This window comes from Lepus europaeus, chromosome 7, assembly GCF_033115175.1.
Source record: "Lepus europaeus isolate LE1 chromosome 7, mLepTim1.pri, whole genome shotgun sequence".
NCBI lineage: Eukaryota > Metazoa > Chordata > Mammalia > Lagomorpha > Leporidae > Lepus > Lepus europaeus.
In genome coordinates, this window is record NC_084833.1 from 76,431,935 (window position 1) to 76,452,116 (window position 20,182).

Below are 20,182 nucleotides of genomic sequence, written 5' to 3' on the forward strand. Positions count from 1 at the left end.
GATCCTTGGAGATTGTTTTTAAGCTAACATTTGACATAGTTAATAATGCTGACAAAATTATTCTCCTTGTATTTTATCATATCCATAAGTTTCTGAATCTTCTCTTCCTTTAGGTATTGAAAATCAATATCTAAGCTCTCAGGGAGCTTCATCTACAATGTCTGTGCCATTTCCTCTTCTTTGGTGGTAGTCAAGCAGCTTTTTGGGGCATAGGTATTAAGCCTCATGGTTAAAATGCCTCTTGCGTTATCCACATTTCATATCAAGTGCCTGGGTTTGTGTCCTAGCTCTGCCTCTGATTCCAGCTGTCTGCTAATACACACCCTGGAAGGCAAGAGATGATGGCTGAAGTAGTCAAGTACTTGCCACCGATCAGGTGGAAGACCTAGATTGAGTTCATAGCTCCTGACTTTGGCCAGGTACAGCTCCAGTTGTTGAGGGATTTTAGAGAATGAACCAGTGAGTGGGAGCTCTTTCTGTCTATCTCTCTCTTCCTTTCAAATAATTTTTAAAAGAAGAACAAAAGGAAGAGGAAAGGGTGGAGGAAAAAGAGGAAGAAAGAAGAAGCCTCCCGGTAGGGCCTGAGGGGAGGTGTCCACTGAGGACAGAGATCCAGGTGTTCTTGTGGTTTGGGGAGCAGAGAAGCCACAAACCCAGAGATTACTTAATTCTGCTTGTATTTTATTTTTATTTATGTAAGCAGCGAATAGTCTGATCCAATGCCAAAGTTGTTCTTTGCTCTACAATGATGAAAGTGTTAATTTCTGAATTGTCATCTTACTAAGATAATCTGCTAGACTACCTTTTTGCAGCCCACCACTCAGCGCTGAAGCCACTGTTGGTGCTAGTTCTGTAATTCCTTCTTCTTGTGGAATCTGCAAGGAAAAGAGTGTCCGGGACTGAGATAACCTTGAGATTAGGATATTGACTTAGTTCTAGGGCTATATTGTACTGTGTTTCTATTTCTAGTTGTAGCCACAGGTGACTTTGTAATAGCTCTGTAGTTATGAAAAGGATAACTGAAAAAAAAAAAGAATAATATTGTGTATAACTTCTAGAAGCAGGGGAGAGGCAGAAATTGGCCATGATGCAGCTCATGTCCTAAGGCTGTGGCAGACTGGAAGTGACTGTCAGAACAGTCTCTTGTGCCTTCACAATATAGACATCCTTTTTTTTTTATACTAGACAGTTTTTGTAACTTGGATTAAAGTTCAAAAATGGAATTGCAGTCATTGTTTTTTTCCCAAGATTTATTTGTTTAAAAGGCAAAGAGAGACAGATACACAGATCTGTCCACTGGTTCAGTCCCCAGATGGGCCAGGCTGAAGCCAGGAGCCAGGGACTCCGGTCTGTTCTCTCACAGGGGTGCCAAGGGCCCAAGTCCTTGGGCCATCTTCCACTGCCTTTCCAGAAGCACTAGCAAGACTGTTGGGTCAGAAGCAGAGTAGCCAGGACTTGAATTGGTATTCCCCTATGGGATGGTGGCATCACAGATGCTTAACCCACTGCTCCACAATGCTCGTCCCAGCAGTCATTGTTAATTCTCATCTGATGGCTATTTAATCCTTTTTCCTTGCTGATGCGCCTAGCCCCAGGTGATGGATCATAATTGTTCAATGTCCTTCATATGACTCCTGTCTTCAAGTCCAGATATTTTCTACCCAGTGTTTATCCTGAGAGTGGTCATGTGACTCAATGTTGGCCAATAAGATGTAATGGAAGATTGAGAAACTCTTGGAAAAATCTGTCCTCCCATTTAAATGAAAGCTCTTTTCAGCTCTTTCCTTTTTCTATAGTTCAGGACACTAGTATTAGTTACTGAGATCTAGGTCTGCACACATGAAGTGAGAAGGACAAAGCTGAAAAAAACACCAATGTTAAGATGTGAAGACAGAAAAATAGAAGAACTTTCCTCCCAAATGACATTGTTGAGCCACTGCATCAAAGCACATCATCACATATTTCTGAGCATTTTCAGAAAACCAATCTCTATGTCCTAAGGTTCTATTAGTAAAGAATTCTGCTGCTTTCAGCTAAAAGCATCTTAAATTGACACATTCCAGTCCTGCATAGATCAGCCTCAGTTTCTTTTTCTCAATAAATCCTTCTGTCCCTTGATTTAGCATTTTTCCTCCCTTCTTCTGACTTCTACATGTATAATGAAATGTCATCTCTTTGAAGGTTTTTCTATTCTGTCCTTTAATCTTTGAAGTTTATTATGATTCTTAAGTATCATGTGAAAACCATCAGTCCATCAAACTGTATTAAATGGATACATTCTGTGAAATTTTGGATTTCTCAGTCACTTTATTATTATGCTATGACAGCCAAATAATGATTAAATTCATTTGAGGTAAGCCTCCTAAATCCAACTTCATTGAAGATTCCAATTCTTTCATTTGCTCTTTACAGCTTTTCTTAAGAATGAGATGGCTGTGTCACTGACATTTTAAGATCCAGATTTTTGTTACATCTTTTCTCGAGAAAAGTTTTCCCATTTGCATAGTTCTTTCCTATTGCTGTACCTTTTCAGGCAAAGAAGGCTACAGGTAGATATGTCTAAAACAAATACAAGTAAGCAAAGAAACTCCAGGTGATAATCACCACCTGACAGGGTATATATTTTGGATCCTCAAAGCCATTTTCTGTACCATCTGAGCTGTGGGAATGGGTTCTCTGTAATCTGGATTTCTGTCACTGAATTCCAAACCTATATGCTTGAGTAATTGGTTTCACTTTGTATATAGTTTGTGAAGTATATAGAATCATCTGAGATGCTAATACTAATTCATTTCAGCTTTAGTTGCCAGAAAAAGGGCTCCTTCAGCTACAGAACCCAAATCATATTCATCCTAGACAAGTTTACCAGACAGGCTGAATGTAATGAGCAAAAAGCTGAGTCCACACTCAGCCATCTGTACCCAGAGAGCGCTGTGATGGACTTTGATTGCTGTCTCACTGCAGCAGTCTGCCAGCATCACCCACGCAGCACATTCATTTGATTCAGATTAGATGAGTGGTTTATGTTGCTCCTATAGTTTGTTCTGTGTTTGGAGAGCAAAGACCTTGGTTTGTCTTCCATCCTAGTGCCTGTGTCAGGCATTTATGTGGGAAGTGGAGTAAGGATGGGACATTATCTACTCAGTAGCTGCCTATTTATTGCCTGCTAACTTCACAGAGCCTGAAGACCTAAAGTCTACCCTTAGCTTTCCCTATAAAAGTCTGGAAAATATTATCCTTACAAATAACTTTGTAAATACTCCAGGAAATTGGCTCCTACTAGTATCCCAGCAGCTACTGGAGCCAGTTTGGCTTCAAATCTTAAACAAATGATTTGTCTTCTGTTTCATTTGTTTGTTTTTTTTTTCTGGACAGAGCTGGAATTCTGGATTGTTCCCCAGTTTAAAAACTGCCAAATCCAAACCAGAAGTAGACAGCGCCGAACACAAGGCTTTCCTTTCCCACTCAGTTTCACAGGGTAGAAAATCAAAGGCAGTTTGCCCAGAATTACATTTTATGTCTGGATTCTCAATCTTATTTTATAATGAAATATTGTTTTTTTCCCCATAACAAGTAGAATCTTCGATATTAGAGTGAACAAAAGGCTTGGAATCGTTCATCAATACAAGTAAGGCTGTGGCAAATAGCTTCTTCTAATTCATGTATTTAAGGGAAAAAGAAAGAAATTAAAAATTAAGAAGTCCACCTCTGATATGTGGTAGATTGTTTCTGTCATATTCATTCCCCATATCTTGTGAGGCATTATTCTATTTTAGCCATTGGAAAAGTTGGAACCAATGAGGCTGAGATTTTGCCCAAGGTGACCCTACTGGAATTTGAACTCAGATGTCAAAAGTTAAAAGTTGAAGTTGAAGTTGCATTTTTATTCTCTTCCTTTAAAAGTAATCATTATGACATTGAAATAAACCTTGCCTCAAAAATCATTTTGATACTTACTTTTAGATAGAATAGGAATTGCATTACATTCTCCTCTGAAACAATGAAAATATTTGGCAATAAAAAAGAAGTTTTCAAGCAGTAGATGGTAAGCATTACATGGCAGTGACCCCTGGAAGAAGTAGCTGAGTTGAATTGAGTCTTATGATTACTCCTAGCTTATGTCTGGAGAGAGAGATTGTAGATGCAGCTCAGGGAGGGAGAGTGAAGGCAGACACCACTCAGAAGTTGCCCTGAGTTGAGGAAACATCTGGGAATCCAGGGAGGGCAAAGTGAGGGAAATCCCATACAGTGAAATACAAAAGAGAGAGCTGCACAGAAAGTGTGGAGATGTAGAGAGTCCCTCTTGGGATGAAGGTGAGTGTGTAGTGTATGCATGGGGACATTACCAAGGCTGGAGAAAGAACCACCTGAAAGGAGCAGAGAACTAATCTTTGAAGTTCATATGAGGCAGTAAATAGTTTGTGTCCCTGCTAACTAGAGTAGGATACCTCAGAAATCAAAAGGCACTGGATATAGTAATCAGAAAAGTATTGCCTCAGTAGGTGAGAAAAATTAACAGTAAACTGAAGGCTGCTCTGATCTCACTTATTGAATCTTAAAGGTTAGCCTCAAAAGTCTATTTCCAAATAACTATCTACATTAACCAGAACATATGTAGGAATACAAAAATACTTAATATGCATAGGATAAAATTCAAAATATTTGATGTTGGATGAGCTTCTGCCTGTGATGCTAGCATCACATATGAGCATCAGTTTGAGTTCCTGCTGCTCCTCTTCCAGTACAGCTCCCTGCTAATGCTCTGTATGGAGTTCCTGGCTTCAGCCTAGCCCAGCCCAAGCCATTGTAGCCAAAGGAGTGAAGCAGCAAATGGAAGATTCTCTCTCTCTCTTTCTCTCGCTCTCTCCTTCTTTCTCTCTCTCCCTCCCTCCCCTACCCCTTCCTCTCCATAACTCTGCCTTTCAAATAAATACATTTTTAAAAAAAGAAAAAATATTTTTACCTCCAGTTAGTTATCAGACATGCAAAAAGCCAGGAAACAAAACCCATAAGAAGAAAAATAGACCCAGAAATGTCATAAATAATAGAATTAATGCAAAAGGCCATTATAACTATATGCCGTTTAGTCAAGAAGTAGAGGCCATGCCAGATTAAGCATGATAAGCAGAGACAGAGGAGATACAAGGATGAGAAAATGACTTGTAAGAGCTGAAAAAACAAAGTATAAAAATGTACTGGATTAATAGCAGATTAGACAGCAGAGGAAAATGTTACAGAATTGGAAGGCATAGCAGTAGAACCTGTCTCAAACTATTCAGAATGAAATGAAGACTAGAACCTTGGTAATCTGTGGGTCAGTATCAGGCTGCCTGATACACACACACAAATAGTTTAGAGTCCTCAAGGGCTGAGCTGGGTGTGGACAGTGAGGGCACAGGAAAAATACTTGAAAATGTGATGGGCAGCATATTTGTTGTTTTCAAACTTGATGGAAACTACAAACCCATAGACCCAAGAAGCTCATGAACCCCAAAGCCAGAAACATGAGGAAAACCATATCAAGTCATGTCATGCTATAAAGCAGTGACAAAAAGAAAGTTGCATCCAGAGGGAAGGGCATGTTATGTGCAGAAGAGAGTCCAAGTGAAAATGACAGGAATCTGCTCACTGAAAACAGAAGGAGCTCACAGACAGTGGAGCAACATCTTTAGTATACTGAAAGAAAAAAACCCTGTTGACCTAGAATTCTATACACGGTGGAAAGATCTTTCAAACAGCCAAGACAAATACTTTCTCAAATATTCAAAGCCTGAAGGAATTATTGCCAAAGGATCTGTACTACAAGAAATGGTTTTTAAAACACAAATGATGGGGGTGGGCGCTGTGGCATAGCAGGTAAAGCAGCAGCCTGCAATGCCGACATCCCCTGTGGGCACCAGTTCGAGTCCTGACTGCTCTACTTCTGATCCAGCTCTTTGCTATGGCCTGGGAAAGCAGTGGAAGATCACCCAAGTCTTTGGGCCCCTGCATCCATGTGGGAGACCTGGAAGAAGCTCTTTGCTCTTGAGTTTGGATCAGCACAGCTCCGGTGGTTGCAGCCATCAGGGTGTGAACCAGCGGGTAGAAGACCCTCTCTCTCTCTCTCTCCCTCTGCCTCTCTGTAACTCTTCCTTTCAAATAAATAAATAAATAAATAAATATTTTTTAAATAAAAGCAGATGATGGTGCTGTCATTGTACATAGCAAGTTAAGCCACTGCCTGGGACTCTGGCATCCCATATGGGCATGAGTTCATGTTTCAGTTGCTCTGCTTCCAAATAAGCTCCCTGCTAATGTGCCTGGAAAAGCAGCAGAAGGTGACCCAAGTACTTGGGCTCCTGCCACCCACATGAAGCTCCTGGATCCTGGTTTCAGTCAAGCCTGGTTCAGTCCTGGCCGTTGAGGCCACTTTGGGAGTAAACTAGTGGATGGAAGATCTCTTTCTCTGTAACTTTGCCTTTCAAATAAATAAATAAATACAGCTTTTAAAATAAAAGAGCAGATGTAAAATGATAGTGAAAATATGGTCAATATGTAGATAAATATGAAAACGTTTAAAATTTCTGTAAAAGATGATTTATTGATCACTAACCATCAGGTAATTGCAAGTAAAAAGTGAGATTTCGCCTCACCCCAGTTAGAATGGCTATCATCCAAAAAATCAAAAAAACAATAAATGCTGGCAAGGATGTGGGGGGAAAAGGTACTCTAATCTGCTGGTGGTGGGTCTGTAAACTAGTACAGCCATTATGCAAGACAGTATGGAGATTCCCCAGGAATCTGAAAATAAATCTACCATATGACCCCACCATCCCACTCCTCGGAATTTACCCAAATGAAATGAAATCAGCATATGGAAGAGTTATCTGTGCCCCATATTTATTGCAGGTCAATTCAGAATAGCTGATATGGAATCAACCCAGATGTCCATCAACTGATGACTACTTATGACTGGATAAAGAAAATGTAATTATATATATATATATATATATATATATATGTAACACTCAGCCATTAAAAAATGAAATCGTGTCATTTGCAACAAAATTGATGCAACTGAAAACCATTATGCTTAGTGAAATAAGCCAGTCTCAAAAAGATATGTGGCAATTAATAAAGAATACAAAAAAATGTATAGGAATGAAATGGACATTTGGTGATAGGATTGTCATTTTTAGCTCTTGTTTATACTTCTGTGGAACTGTGGTCTTCCTACTTTTTACTTGTTGAATATTATGGTTATTATGGTGAATTAAACCTGAGAATACAGAATAGATTAAAATTATGGCTTTACAAAAACTGACCAAAAGGAAGAGAGGAAAGGGAGGGAAGTGTGGTTGTTCCCTTGGAATTATACCTATGGAATGCATGAAATTTGTTCTCTTTATATTAATAAAAATTTAAAGAAAATAAAAGAAATGTAGATACAAAAAGATTTATTGCTTATATCAAAAATAGTAACAATTGTATTTATAATGTCAGAATAAAAGCAGCAATCACACAATGTTCAAGAAGAGGCAAATGGAATTACACTACCAGAAATTTTTTTTTTTTTGACAGGCAGAGTGGATAGTGAGAGAGAGAGAGAGAAAGGTCTTCCTTTTTGCCGTTGGTTCACCCTCCAATGAAGCCAGGAGCCAGGTGCTTCTCCTGGTCTCCCATGCGGGTGCAGGGCCCAAGCACCTGGGCCATCCTCCACTGCCTTCCCGGGCCATAGCAGAGAGCTGGCCTGGAAGAGGGGCAACCAGGATAGAACCTGGCACCGCAGCCGGGACTAGAACCCGGTGTGCTGGCGCCACAAGGCGGAGGATTAGCCTGTTAAGCCACGGCGCCAGCTCTACCAGAAATTTTTAATACTATGTAGTAGGTATATTATTATGTGAAAGAAAACTTCAGTAGTTAATTATGTATTATAAACGCTAAGTTATTCCCTCTTCTCTCTCTCTCTCTCTCTCTCTCTCTCTCTCTCTCTCTCACACACACACACACACACACACACACACATGTTATAGCTAGTAAGCCAACAAAGGAGATACAGTAGAATTGCCAAAAAATATTTAGCTAGTCAAAAAGAAGGATGGAAAAGGGGAGAGGAGTGGAAACAATGGGACAAAGAACAAATGGTACACAGGGGCCGGTGCTGTGGTGTAGTGGGTAAGCCACCCACCTGCAGTGCCAGCATCCCATATTGGCTCCTGTTCAAGTCCCTAATGCTTCATTTCCAATCCATCTCCCTGCTAATGTGCCTGGGGAAGCAGCGGAAAATGGCCCAACTCCTTGGGCCCCTGCACCCACATGGGAGACCCAGAAGAAGCTCCTGGCTCCTGGCTTCAGATCAACTCAGCTGCAGCTGTTGCAGCCATCTGGGGAGTGAACCAGCGGATGGAAGATCTCTCTCTCTCTCTCTGCCTCTGCCTCTATGTAACTCTGCCTTTCAAGTAAATAATTTTTTATGTTTTAATTTATTTATCTGAGAAGCACAGATACAGGGATAGAAATTCCTGTTCCCAAGTTCTCACAAAGACCAGGACTGAACCAAGGCCAAAGCCAGCACCTGGGAACCAGAAGCTCAGTTCAGTTCTCACACATAAGTGGCAGGAACCCAACCACTGCAATTATCACTGCTGCCTACATTGCAGGAAATTGGAGTCAGGACCTGGAGTCAGGACCTGGAGTATCAAACCCAGATACTCCAGTATTCTAACTGGTGTATTAACTGGTGGACTAAACATCCCTCTCCAGGCATATATTTTGGAAGTGTTTTTAGTTTCTTCCAAGGTGAGGTGGTAGGGCACATTTCTCCTCTGTGTTACACTTTGTTATTCCTGATGAGTTTGACTAAACCAAATGGGTATCTGAGCATTTGAGGGCATGCATACTTTGGTTTAAGGGAAAAAAAAAAAAAAGATGGCACAAAAAGAAAACAAATAGCAACATGATTGCATTAAGCCCAACTATATCAAAATCATATTGATTGTAAATGATCTAAGCACCTAAATAAAAGGCAGAGATTTTCAGATGGAATTTTTAAAAAGCAAGACCCAATGATACACTAACTATTCAAAACTAAACACAAAGCCAAAACAAGGTTTTATGTGAACATATGGAGAAAGATATATGATGCTCACACTAATAAACAGATTGGCTATGAGTTCAGAGCTGTTACTATTGTAGATTAAGATGGTGGTTTATGATGGCAAATTGGTAAAGTCAACGAAAGAGAATTACAATCCTAGGTATTTTTGTGCATTAGAACATCAAAATACATGAGAAAAAGACTACAGAGCTGCAAGAAGAAATAATATACCATCATAGTTGGTATTTTAATACCTTCAATAATTTATAAATGATGCAAACAGAACATCAGAATGTATATAGACATCTTGAAAAACACTATCAACAACCTTAATTGACATTTATGGAACATTCTACCCAACAACAACATACTACATGTTCTTTTCACATGCATTCGTAACAGGTCCAGTAGAGACAGTATCCTGGGCCACCAAACAAATAATGATTAACAAGCTTTCTAGCCATAGAAAGAATGATTAACAAAGGTTCTAGCCATAGAAGAATGAAAGAGTTCAGAAATCAATAACAGTTATCCGGAAAATACTCCGATTTTGCAATCTGAACAACATGCTTCTAAATAGTACCAAAATAACTTAGAAAGTACACTAACCTGAATGAAAATTTAAATACAGCACAATTAAATAGATACAGATAGGCAGTTCTTTATTATTTTAAAAGACTTTTTATTTATTTGAAAGAATTACAGAGAGAATGAGCTGGAGAGACACAGAGAGAGAGGTCTTCCATCAGCTAGTTCACTCCCTAAATGGCTGCAACAGCCAAAACTGAGCCAGGCCTACGCCAGGAGCCAGGAGCTGCATCTGGTTCTTCCACATGGGTGCAGGGATCCAAACACTGGGGCCATCTTCTGCTTCTCCCAGGCAGTTAGCAGGGAGCTGGATCAGAACTGGAGTGGCAGGATGCGAAGTGGTACCCATAAAGGATGCCCACGTTGCAAGCATTGCCTTTATCCATCTTACCAAAACGCTGACCCCAATAAAGCCATTATTAAATATCCTATCTTAAAATGTCATAGTATTCTCAAATCAATGATCTCAAGTTTCCATCTTGAGAAAAAAAGAGAAAAAAAAAGAGCAAATTATATCCAAAACAGAAAACAGATTAATAAGGCTGAAATCAGAAATCTATGAAATAAAGACAAAATGGAAAAGAACAGTGGAAAACAAATTGACTTTTGTTTCAGAAGAATCCATAAAATTGATGACTATTTAAGTTGGAGAAAAAGACAGGAATATCAGAAACAAACAAGTGACATCATTGGAGATCACCTCACACCTGTTAAAATGGCTCTCAATACAGAACTCAACAGACAGCAAATGCTGGTGAGCATGTGAGGAAAATGTTCCCCAATCCAATTTTGGTGGGAATGTAAACTGGTCCAGCCACTGTGGAAGACAGTATGGAGATTCCTCAGAAATATGATTATAGACCTACCATATGATCCAGCCATCCCACGCCTGGGAATTTATCCAAGGGAGTTGAAATCAGCATATGAAAGAGCTATATGTACCCCATATTTATGGCAGCTCAATTCACAATAACTAAGTTATGGGATCAACCCAGATGCCCATCAACTCTTGACTGGATAAAAAAATTATCATATATATACACTATGGAAAACTACTCAGCTGTAAAAAAAGTCCTGTTTTTTTTGCAATGAAATGGATGCAACTGGAAACCATTATATTTAGTGAAATAAGCCAGTCCCCAAAAGACAGATATCATGTTTTCCCTGATTAGGGGTAACTAATAGAGTACCTAAAATATAACATATTGGAGTGAAATGGACATTTTGAGATTCAATGATTGTTTATAGCTCTTGTCTATTCTGTTGAGGAACAGTGTTTTTGTTTTTGTTTTTTCCCTTCATACTATCTGTTGCACTCTTTTACTTAGTGTAGGTTAACCTTACGATCATTAAGTTAACTGAAAGTAGATCTCTGTAAAAAGTGAGTGGGATTGGGAGAGGGAGGAGGAAGAAAGGTTGGAGTATGGGTGGGACGGAGGGAATTATCCCATGAAACTTGTGTAACAAATAAAACATTAAATAATATAATACAAAAATATAAAAATAATCAGAGACAATTATCAACTTTATGCCAATACATATGACAACTTACACAAAATTGACAAATTGCTGTGGTTTGAATGCGTCCCCAATGCTGCTGCTATGATCTGAGAGTCCCTGATGTTTCTGATCTCCAATGCAGAGGTAGTAGGTAGTAGGACCTTGAACAGGTGTTTAGGTCATGAGGGCTCTCGCCTCATGAGTGGATGAATGCTATTACCACAGGAGTAGGTTCCTTATGGAAGGACGAGACCAGCCCTCTCTTTTTCTCACTTTCTTTTGCCTTTTGGCTATATGTTGACACAGCAAGAAGACCCTCCCCAAATACCAGTGCCTAGATTTTATGTTTCCCAAGCTGCAGAACTGTGAGCCAATAAATTTCTGTTCATTATAAATTACCCTTTCTGTAATATAGCAGCACATGAAACAGATACAAACCAACAAATCTCACGCAAGAACTAGATAATCTGAACAAAATTGTATCCATTAAAGAAATTGAATTTCTTAGTTAAAAGGCTTCCACAAACAAAGCTCTAGGCCCAGACGGATTCACTGATAAGTTCCATCAAACAACGCAGGCAGAAATATACCAGTTTATAGATACTATTCTAAAAATTGAGGAGCAGAAACTTCCCATATCACTCTATGAAGCCAGCATTTTCCTAATACCAAAAGCAGGCAAGGAAATTAAAACCAAATGCAACTCCTGAGCATAAAGACAAAAATTCTTTTAAAAAGTTAGCAAATTGAATTTCATAAATAAAGAACATAACACATCATGACTAAGTGGGCTTTATTCTGAGAAAACAAGTTTGGAGATGATTCAGTTGGAAAGTCAATGCAATTTATCATATTTACTAACTTAAAAAGAAAAATCATGTGATCACATCAGTAGAACCAGGAAAAGCTTTTGATGAAATCCAACATTCATTTCTCAGAACTCTCAGCAAACTGTGAATATCATATCCCATGAGGACTAGAAATAATTTTCTAATAAAGAGCATCTACAAAAACTCTACAGCTTATATCATGCTTAATTGTGAAAGACTAAATGCTTTATTTCTATGGTCAAATAATAAAATTGGAATGTCTGCTCTTTTTTTTAATTATTTAAAATTTATTTGACAGGTAGATTAATAGACAGAGAGACAGAGAAAGGTCTTCCTTCCATTGGTTCACCCCCCAAATGGCCACTACAGCCCATGCTATGCCGAAGCCAAGAGCCAGGTGCTTCCTCCTGGTCTCCCATGCAGGTGCAGGCGCCCAAGCACTTGGGCCACCCTCCACTGCCTTCCTGGGCCACAACAGAGAGCTGGACTGCAAGAGGAGCAACTGGGACTAGAACCTGGTGCCCATATGGGATGCCGGCGCTGCAGGTGGTGGATTAACCAAGTGAGCCACGGCGCAGGCCCCGGAATGTCTGCTCTTACAACTTGTATCTCACATTGTACTGGAAAATCTAGTCTTTGGAATAATTAATAAAGGAGAAAGAAAGCCATTAGACTGGAAAGCAAGAGGTAACACTGCCTTTAATGGCAGACAACCATGTACATAGAAAATTCTATGAATCTAAAAGAAAAGCTATTAGAACAGAGCACTGAATGTTACAGGCCAATTCTAATATGCGTATGGAAATGGAATTCTAATATGTATATGGAAATGTAAAATAGCCAAAATTAGTTTGAACAGATTTGGAGATTTATGCTGTTTCATTTTAAGGCTTACTGTAAAGCCACCATAAGCAAGACATTCCAGAATTGGTGTAAATATGAACAAATTGATTAATGGAACATCATACTGAGTCCAGAAATATGTCCTAGACATATTTGGTTAACTGAATTTTGGCAAAGGTGCCATAGTAATTTAATGGGGGAGACACTAATGTTTTCAACACATGTGCTGGAGCAAGTTGCCATCTATATGCAAAACAAACACAAAAAAACCTTTACCCCTATTGCAAACTATTACAAAATTAATTCATACCTTATGTACAAATTTAATTCAAATTATATTATAGAACTAATATAGACCTAAGTTAAAAAAAAACTAGAAGAAAAATCTTAGGTAAAGACTTCTTAGATATGACACGAAAAATACAGTCTATTAAGGAAAAATTTTGATAAATTGGAGTTCATCAAACCACAAATCTCTGATTCTTCAAATGATACTTTTAAGAGAATGAAGGCACCCCATATAGTCAGAAAAAATATTTGCAAATCACGAAGATTTGTCCAGTAAAGAGCTTTATTTGCAATGTGTAATAAACTTGAAATTCAGTAGGGAGGGGCCAGTGCTGTGGCTTAGGGGATAAAGCTGCCACCTGCAGTGCTGGCATCCCATATAGGCACCGGTTCCAATCCTAGCTGCTTCACTTCCCATCTGGAAGAGCAGTGGAAGATGGCCCAAGTCCTTGGGCTTCTGCACCCACCTGGGAGACCTGGAAAAACTGGCTCCTGGCTTCAGGTCAGCCCAGCACCGGCCATTGCAGCCACCTGGGGAGTAAACCAGCGGATGGAAGACTTCTCTCTCTCTCCCTCCCTCTCTCTCTCTCTCTCTCTCTGCAACTCTGCCTTTCAAATAAATAAATAAATATTTAAAACGAATTCAGTAGGGAGATTGATTTCTGGCATAATAGTGTAAGGAGCTCTACTGATCAATTTAGCAGTAGAATTGGTGAAATTAAAAAAAAAAAGAAAAACAATCATTAAAGTCTTCGGCGATGGACTTAAGGACAAGCAACAAATTAAGAAACACCTCTTCAAGAAAATCCGAAAATTCAATAAACAAGTTGAGAATCTGAACTAAGACTGCTTCCACCCTCTCCCCTTCCAGCTCAGTGGGTTGCTAACTCCACTCAAGTCTATTGTAGCTAGAAGACAGGGACCATCTCTCCCCAGATCCCAGGCCAAGGCTTTCTTCCAGGAGGAGCAAGATGTGAGTGACTATCGTCCTGCCTGTAGTTGCTTGTTGCTGAGGATAAGCCCCAGGAAAGTGCACGTGGAGGAGTGGAATCTCCCTTCTTTTACCCCAGCCCTAAGCCTGAGATGAAGGCTGCTATTGTAGTAGGTGGTTCATGTGTTAGCGGCAGCATCCTCAGTGATAATGCCTTTATGAAGTGGGGCCAACTGGGAAGTCTTTAGGTCATTGCATGCATGCTCTCAGAAGGGATTGTGGGACCCTGAGTTGTTCAAATGAGAGTGATTTGTTGTAAGAGTAAACCAAACCCCTGAATTACTTTCTGGTTTCCTGCCTGGTGATATGCTCTCTTGCTCCTGCAGGCACTCTAAGCAGAATGTGAACAACCATGAGGTGACAGCCAAGAAATGGCCCTTACCAGAGCTGAGCTGATTACCAGTGCCATGGCTTTGAATCTCCAGAACTGTGAGCTAAATAAATTGTATAAGTACCTTGCCAGAGATTTCATTTTGATAATGAAAAGCTGACTAATACAGAAATGCTATCTTGCATGTAGTATGCTGAGAATATTGGGACCAGATAACCCTTTACCCAGTTTGTGGGGGGTGGTGGTTCCATGTCAAAAGAGACAAACTGAGAGGGCCTTAGGCTCTAACTTAATTTGAAAAAATCATTTATGAACAACCTATTGCCAATATCATTTCATCGTTAAATTCAAGGTAATTTACTTGCATGCTTTAATTTAATACTCTACTGGCTTTTCTGACAATGCAACGAGGCATGAAAGTTAATAAACACTAAATTTCAGGAAAAAAAGTACAATTGTCCCTTATTGCAAGATAAATGATTGTAGAAAGTGCTAACACAATTTCAAAGCAGCTAATAAAATGAATGAGTAAATTTATTAAGAATGTTGGATATGAAGTCAATATATGGCATTACTTGTAGTTTTATATACTAGCAGCAAACTTGAAACATGAAGCTAAAATATTTAAATATAAATTTAAATGTTTAATTTAGAGAGGTGCATAGACTACTTAGATGTAAATTTAAAAAATACAGAAATACTTCAAAAAGTTTGTGAAAAAACTAAGCTAAAAGATATCTTTATTTTGGTGCAAAAAATTGAAATCCATGTACATTAGTCATGATACATATTTTCCATGAACTTTTAAAGACCCATCATATGATCAATACTTGTACAATAAAAACTACTAAACCTTGCTAAAACAAGCTAAAAAGATATAAATGCAAGCAAATTATACCATGTTTTTGGATTGGGAGATATAATAGAAAAACATATGCAAATTATAAAGAGTTCTAGAATAGACAAATTTTTTTCTCAGTCTTTTTTTAAACTTTTACTTAATAAATATAAATTTCCAAAGTAGAACTTTTGGATTATAGCGGCTTTTTCCCCCCCATAACTTCCCTCCCACCCGCAACCCTCCCATCTCCTGCTCCCTCTCCCATTCCATTCACATCAAGATTCATTTTCAATTATCTTTATATACAGATCAATTTAGTAAATATTAATTAAAGATTTCAACAGTTTGCACAACACACAGATACACAAAGTATAAAGTACTGTTTGAGTACTAGTTATAGCATTAATTCACATTGTACAACACATTAAGGAGAGAGATCCTACATGGGGAGTAAGTACACAGTGACTCCTGTTGTTGATTTAACAACTGACACTCTTGTTTATGGCATCAGTAATCACTCTAGGCTCTTGTCATGAGTTGCCAGGGCTATGGAAACATTTTGATGATCTTATTTAGACAAGGTCATAGTCAAAGTGGAAGTATTCTCCTCCATTCAGAGAAAGGTACTGCCTTCTTTGATGGCCCGTTTTTCCACTGAGATCTAGCTTGCAGAAATCTTTCATTTAGGTTTTATCTTTTTATTATTATTATAATTTTTGCCAGAGTGTCTTAGCTTTCCATGCCTAAAATACTCTCATGGGCTCTTCAGCCAGATCCGAATGCCTTAAGGGCTGATTCTGAGGCCAGAGTGCTATTTAGGACATCTGCCTTTCTATGAGTCTGCTGTGTATCCCGCTTCCCATGTTGTATTGTTCTCTCCTTTTTAATTCTATCAGTTAGTATTAGCAGACACTAGTCTTGTTTGTGTGATCTCTTTGACTCTTAATCCTATCATTATGATCAATTGTGAACTGAAACTGATCACTTGGACTAGTGAGATGGCATTGGTACATGCCACCTTGATGGGATTGAATTGGAATCCCCTGGCACATTTCTAAATCTACCGTTTGGGGCAAGTCCAATTGAGCATGTCCCAGATTGTACATCTCCTCCCTCTCTTATTCCTACTCTTATATTTAACAGGGATCACTTTTCAGTTAAATTTAAACACCTAAGAATAATTGTGTGTTAATTACAGAATTCAACCAATAGTATTAAGTAGAACAAAAAAAAATACTAAAAGGGATAAAGTATTAAGTTATTCATCAACAGTCAAGACAAAGGCTGATCAAGACACTGTTTCTCATAGTGTCCATTTCACTTCAACAGGTTTCCTTTTTGGTGCTCGGTTAGTTGTCACCAATCAAGGAGAACATATGATATTTGTCCCTTTGGGACTGGCTTATTTCACTCAGCATGATGTTTTCCAGATTCTTCCATTTTGTTGCAAATGACCGGATTTCATCTTTTTTACTGCTGTATAGTATTCTATAGAGTACATGTCCCATAATTTCTTTATCCAGTCTACTGTTGATGGGCATTTAGGTTGATTCCAGGTCTTAGCTATTGTGAATTGAGCTGCAATAAACATTGAGGTGCAGACAGCTTTTTTGTTTTCCAATTTAATTTCCTTTGGGTAAATTCCAAGGAGTGGGATGGCTGGGTTGAATGGTAGGGTTATGTTCAGGTTTCTGAGGAATCTCCAGACTGACTTCCATAGTGGCTTTCCCAGTTTGCATTCTCACCAACAGTGGGTTAGTGTCCCTTTTTCCCCACATCCTCTCCAGCATCTGTTGTTGGTAGATTTCTCTATGTGAGCCATTCTGACCAGGGTGAGGTGAAATCTCATTGTGGTTTTGATTTGCATTTCCCTGATGGTTAGTGATCCTGGATGATCTTTCTGATGCGTTGTTACACTCTATTAGCCAGAACTTTATTGAGGACTTTTGCATTTATGTTCATCAGGGATATTGTTCTGTAATTTTCTCTCAATGCTGCATCTTTTTCAGGCTTAGAGATTAAGGCAATGCTGGCTTAATAGAAAGAATTTGGGAGGACTCCCACTTTTTAGATTGTTCTGAATAGTTTGAGAAGAATTGGAGTTAGTTCTTTAAATGTCTGTTAGAATTCAGCAGTGACTCCATCTGGTCCTGGGCTTTTCTTTGTTGGGAGGGCCTTTATTACTGCTTCAATTTCTGTCTCAGTTATGGGTCTGTCTAGGTTTTCTGTGTCTTCATGGTTCAATTTAGGTAGATTGCATGTGTCCAGGAATATATCCATCTCTGATAGATTTCCGTTTGCTGTCATATAACTCTTTGTAGCAATTTATGATGATTCTTTTTATTTCTGTGGTGTCTGTTACATTTCCTTTTTCATCTCTGATTTTATTGATTTGGGTCTTTTCTCTTCTTTTTTTAGTTAGTTGGGCCAAGGGCATGTCAATTTTGTTTATTTTTTCAAAAAACCAGCTCTTCTTTTGGCTGATTTTTTGTAATTTTTTTTTTTTGGATTCAGTTCTATTGATTTCTTTTCTGATTTTCATTATTTCTTTTCTCCTACTAGTTTTGGGTTTGGTTTGCTGCAGTTTTTTTAGATCCTTGAGATGCATTGAAAACTCATTTATTTGGTGCCTTTCCAATTTCTTGATGTAGGCACCTATTGATATAAACTTTCCTCTTAACACTGCTTTTGCTGTATCCCATAAGTTTTGATATGTTGTGTTGTTATCCTCATTTACTTCTAGAAAGTTTTTGATTTCTCTTTTGATTTCTTCTATGACCCATTGTTCATTCAGGAGCATGTTGTTCAGTCTCCATGTGTTTGCATACTCTCTAGGCATTCCTGAGTTGCTAATTTCCACCTTCATTACACTGTGGTCTGAGAAGCTGCATGGTATGATTCTAATTCTTTTGAATTTGCTGAGACTTGCTTTATGGCCTAGCATGTGGTCAATCCTAGAGAAGGTTCCATGTACTGCTGAGAATGTAAATTATTTAGATGTAGGATGAAAAGTTCTGTAGTTATCTGTTAGATCCATTTGGGCTATAGTGTCATTTAAATCTACTGTCTCCTTGTTGATCTTCTGTCCTGTTGATCTGTCTATTTCTGAGAGTGGAGTATTGAAGTCCTCCAGTACTATTGTATTGGAGTCTTAGTCTCCCTTTAAGTCCCTTAACATATCTTTTAAATAAGCCAGTGTCCTGTAATTAGGTGCATATACATTTATAATAGTTATATCTTCCTGTTGAATTGATCCCTTAATCATTATATAGTGCCCCTCTTTGTCTCTCTTAACAGTTTTTGTGTGAAAGTTTATTTTGTCTGATATTAAGATGGCTACGCCGGCTCTTTTTTCATTTCTGTTGGCATGGAATATCTTTTTCCAACCTTTCACTTTCAGTCTGCATGCACCTTTGTTGGGGAGATGTGATTCTTGTAAGCAGCAAATAGATGGGTTTTGTTCCTTAATCCATTCAGCCAGTCTGTGTCTTTTAACTGGAGAGTTGAGGGCATTAACATTCAATGTGACTATTGATAAGTATTAAATTTGCCCTGCCATTTTCCCAAAGATATTTCTAATATATTCTTTGAACTTCCTGTGATCTTTTACTGGGAGGTTTTCTTCCTTTACCTTCTTTCATATTGATGGCCGTGTTTCTGTGTTTCTGTGTGTAACACATCTTTAAGCATCTTTTGCAGGACTGGACGAGTGGTAACAATTCTTTCAATTTCTGTTTGCTATGAAAGGTCTTTATTTCGCCTTCATTCACAAATGAGAGCTTTGCAGGATATAATATTCTGGGATGGCAGTTTTTTTCTCTTAGTACCTGAGCTATATCTCACCATTCCCTCCTAGCCTGTAGGGTTTCTGATGAGAAGTCTGCTGTGAGTCTAATTGGAGGTCCTCTGAGAGTAATCTGACGTTTCTCTCTTGCACATTTTAGGATATTTTCTTTATGTTTCACTGTGGTGAGTTTGATTACAACGTGTCGTGGTGAGGATCTCTTTTGGTCATGTTTATTAGGGGTTTTGTGAGCTTCCTGTACTAGGATGTCTCTATCCTTCTCCAAACCCAGGAAGTTTTCTGCTAGTATCTCACTAAAAAGGCCTTCTAATCCTTTCTCCCTCTCCATGCCTTTAGGAACTCCTAGAACCGAATGTTCGGTTTTTAATAGTATACTGTAGATTCCCAACAATATTTTTTAGATTTCTAATTTCCTCTTCTTTTCTTTGGTTTGACTGTATACTTTCCTGTGCTCTGTCTGTCTTCTAAGTCCAATATTCTCTCTTCTGCTTCACTGATTCTGTTTTTAAGGCTCTCAGATGTATTTGTTATTTGAGCTATTGAATTCTTCATTTCATTTTGATTTCACTATCACAATTTCATGTTCTACTAGATTCTGCATTTCACTTTGACTCCTCCTTTAGATTTCATTTTCATCTAAGAGGTTTTCTATCCTGTCTGGTAAGGATTTCTGTAGTTTAATAATTTGTTTTTGAGAACTTCTTAATGTCCTTATCATAAATTTTTTGAAATCTGTATCTCGCATTTCTGCTATCTCATCATCTTCATAATCTTGTATTGGAGTGTCATGTTCATTTGGGGGTGTCATAGTGTCTTCCTTGTTCTTGTTTCCTCAGTTTCTGTGTTTGTTGCTTGGCATTGTGGAGATATTCTTTGGTTTCTTCTTTTATTTTTTTCCTCAATATGGTAGCTTTTCTCGTTGTACTATGACTCTAGATTAAGTGGACTATCTGCATTTGGTGGATCTTTAGAGGCTTGTGATGGGTGTGGCCAGAGAGCTCTGTTCACTTCTTCAGGGTTAAGGGTGTGCCAAAGGTAACACACCTAGGTTTGCCGTGGTAAATCTTTCTCTCTCTCTCTCTCTCTCTT